Genomic DNA, 4,342 nt, shown 5'->3' on the forward strand with positions numbered 1-4,342 from the left:
TGTTACTATGCTGTATTAATGGAGAACAATAAAATAATATAATTAAGCGTCGGTATATACTCAATAATTACATTTAAAGAATTTTATTTTGATTGCTAGCCAATGATATTATATTAGGTTAAGTAGTATCAGATTTTTGCACCAGATGGTGCTCTTGTTTTCCAGCACAAGCAGTACCTCTTAACAGATTAAATATATTTATGTAATGATATGCAAATAAAAATTATGCAAGTATCTTTAAGATGGTGAAAGCTTGTAGATTAAAATTCAATAAATAAAACTACTTTTATCTAAAAGAGAATAACTAATATTTTATATTAAAAATATCGACATTACTTATTTGGTCAACCTAATATTTTATCAATATTCCATTATGATAAATAAAATTATTTTGTTATATTATATTAGTGTCCAGTAATAATTACTGCTAATGATAATAGTGATAATTAATGAAAGCAATAATTATTATTTAATTATCGTTATGTGACGCGAAGGAAAAGGAAAATGGCAGAAAACTACTATTTTTGATTGTATTTGGAAACAAAAAATTCGTAATGAATATTAAGGTATACCTGTTAAGAGAAAAAGATATTACAATTAATTATTCAAAATGTTATGAGAAAGCTATAGAAAACAAGTGCTAATATGAGAACGTGAGAGTAATGGGATGTTCCTGAAGTACTGATCTATTTTAAAAATAATTAGAGAAAATCCGAGGTAAATAACAAATCCCACGATACAACGTTATATCCAAATATGTGAAACATAATGCACAGATGTATCCATAAATATTACATTTCCAGAAAATTCATAATATTCGGCATGAATTCTTCGTTTCTTTAATATTCTATATTCAATAAAATTTGCTATTTTCCAAATCCAAATTTCGAAGAATAGCAATTTCAAAAATAATATAAATTTAACATTATATTTCTCACAGTGGCAAATTTAAATTTGCTATACTGTGTATCTCTACAAATAGTGTTCATCAAAATGAATTATTTAATAACCTCCACATCAGTTATGCAAATTTCCTTTTACATTTTATATTTATTACTATTGCTTCATTTTTAATACATATTTTAGTGAATATCAATTTAAAAAATAATACTAATAATGGAATTATTACCTTTTCCACAATCACGTTCACAGATTAAACTTTTCCTCGCTATATGTGCTCACAAATACCGCGGAACAAAAAGAATTACTTAACAATACATTCCTATTGTTACGATAGCTTTTACTTTTACTCGTACCCTTTTACTCGGATTTCAGTGGAAAGGGGGTAATGGGAAAAGCCATAATAAAAAGTAAAAACTACAAGAACTAGGCAGTTATCTGCTATTACCCAGCGTAATGAATGCATATTATACGGTGGTATCCGTTTTGTTTCGTTGCCGCATGATTTTCACAAGACACGTGATATTCAAAGCATGTGAGCGGTATCGCAAGCGTTCGGGAATTCTCTGAGCTCTTCGGGAACGCATTCCTTTCCCTTTTCTTCGGTTTCGCTTGTTAGGCCAATTTTTCCATTACGCAAACCGATGTCACGTCAGTGCCATTATCGTCGGTCTCGCATAAACGCAGCCGATGTTATCGTTTAACTCGTCCCATTTCAAAAGTCGTCCAATTTACCGCCAATGCTGACATGGTCATCGTCGTGATTTACCAATGTACGAAGTCTTTCGACGTACAGATTCCGACGATTCAGCGAGTGCTTGGCCAACTTATCTTCATTCAAGTGGATTATTGCTGATATTTCAAACATAAATGGCCACTTTAGATCCTTCGATGCTGTTAATCTAATTTTCTGGACGTCTGCTCGTATTTTAATGTGGAGCACGTGAGTGGCTATTCTTGATAGGCAAACTAATTATTGAAAAATCAGAGAAGTCCACAAACGTTGCAAAAATTAATTATGGTGTAGTTCACTGTCTTATTCTATTTATTATAACTTTCACGTTTAAGAAAAATCTATGTTACGTGAATTTTGATTTTATTATGTAAAGCAGTGGTTCTCAATGTACGATGCATATAGCACAGATATGTCAAAAATGATATTAAATTTGCAAATTGAGTTCTAAATTTCCCAAGAATTGGTAAACGAATTAACTATTAAAAAGTAAATATTTATCTTAATCCTTTGCACTCGACGATTTTTAGGATTTTTTGAAAGAAGAATAATTCAAAAATTTTCTGCTATAAAGCTAACAATATATTTTTCAGCAGTAGATAAGGAATCGTTATAATAATTAACTCAAATTTCATAATTCGAAACGAAAAGTTTTAATAGTAAATAAGGAAAGGTATAATAATTAAATCGAATTTCATTTCGATATCTCGCACATCGTTACATTATCTTAAATTTGACGTATTAATTAATATCGATTTTCGAAATTTTATCAAATGGTGACTGAAGGGTGCCCTCGAGTGCGAGGGGTTAAATACAAAAGTCAAGCTCTAACGGAGTACCTCGAAACTAAAATGAAAAAAAAAATCGAAAGGTAGAGTTCTTTATTTTGTTATATAAAAGACTGAATTATATATAGCAAGTTGTACTATAACTAATAGATATTATCTACAAAGTAGCATGTAACTCGATCCTATATCACGTATCACAGTTGGCTGGAGAGCGGAGGGAAAGGTTGAGAACCACTGACGCAGCCGGTCAAAGTAACTAGTCTAAGTAACTAAGTAAGTAGTTTTCTATTTTAGATAAGCAATCAAACACTGACTGACAAAGTTCTCAAATATTGCCAATGTTTATGAATAATTAATCGTTTTCAATCTAACTTCTAAATTCAACAAGTTTCACTTTCTCACACGAATTCCATCTTCACGGTGCAGAGGACCTAAGTAGCTTCTTATTCCTGATAGGCAATCTAGCTAATGAAGAATTGATAAAGTCCTCAAATATGGCCAGGACTGATGAATAATTAATCATTGCTCATCTAAGTTCTAAATTCGAGGAGTCTGTGGTTCTCACGTCAATTCCCTTTCTCTGACGAGGGGAGTCCAAGTTAGCAGCACCCTATTCCTCGGATATCACAACAACGCTTATGAATAATTAATCGTTTTAAATTTAAGTCCCGAGGTTTCGACGAGTTTCACTTTCTCATACGAATTCCCAATTCGCGATGTGGAAGATCCAAGAAAGCAGCTTCTTATAGACGATCCAGCTAATGAGAAATTGGCAAAGCCTTCTGATATGGGCAATGCTTGCCGAGCAATTAATCGTGCTTAATGAATGTTCTAAATTCAAGAAGTCTCTGGTTCTCACACGAATCGGTGATGTAGAAAGCGCGAGTGGTTTCTCATTTTTGATAGATAGCCAAATACCAATTAGCGAAGAGTTGGCAAAGCGTTGAAATATTGCCAAAGCTTACGAACGATTAATCATTTTCAGAATGCTAGGATAGAGCAATGAAAAATATTAACTCTTCCTAATTCTTGGACCATAAATGATATGTTGCTACACTCGTAACATCACTGCTAACAAGAGAACTAGCCAGTCGAGTAATTAATTTAAGAAAAATTCTGTTAGAAGTTAGGTTCCTGACGTCTTAATAACTGAAATTAGCTTTATCCACTTGGAAAAATTAATTAAGGAAGTCACGAGGTTAGACAGTGGTCAGAAAAATGATTAAAAGACTAAGAAATGGTTGTAAATGTGGATAAAGATGCACACCAATATCTTCTACCCTTTTTAACAGTTAACACATTAGTATATTTAGATAAAAATATTTTAAATAATGAAAACAACTCGTAATAAACTATTTTAAACCAAGAAATGATTGACACTTTCTAGAAAATTCTCTCTTTCTCTCTCTCACTCTTATTAATCATTATATCCATGTTTCCTCTTTGACGATTCTCATATAACTGTTTTATTCTGGCACATTTTTCTAAATATTTTTTCAAATATCATTCGTACTACTTAGATTGCACTCGCACATATTATATTTATATCTCTCACATCCTTCCATACCGTTTGTCCCTATTGTAATGTCTAAACGTTTGTACATTCTTTATTCATTGCTGTTTTTCTTCTCTCTACACTTTTCAGCTATTTTACTATTTCAGCCATTTTAATATTTCAGCCATTTTACTATTTCAGCCATTTTATTATTTCAGCCATTTTACTATCCGCTCATTCCCTCTACCCTACACTGTTTGTTCCAAGTTGTAAGCACATCTGTCAACCTTTTCGCAATCGTCTACTGAATGGTATGGAAGGATGTGAGAGAACGCGGATTATTGTAAACCAAGTCCATTTCTTGGTCTCTGTGACCGAAATTAATAAATAATAATACTAATAATAATTAATATTTATTTATTTAAT

Source organism: Eufriesea mexicana, unplaced genomic scaffold (assembly GCF_001483705.2).
Source record: "Eufriesea mexicana isolate 0111107269 unplaced genomic scaffold, ASM148370v2 scaffold1803, whole genome shotgun sequence".
In the NCBI taxonomy this organism is placed as follows: domain Eukaryota; kingdom Metazoa; phylum Arthropoda; class Insecta; order Hymenoptera; family Apidae; genus Eufriesea; species Eufriesea mexicana.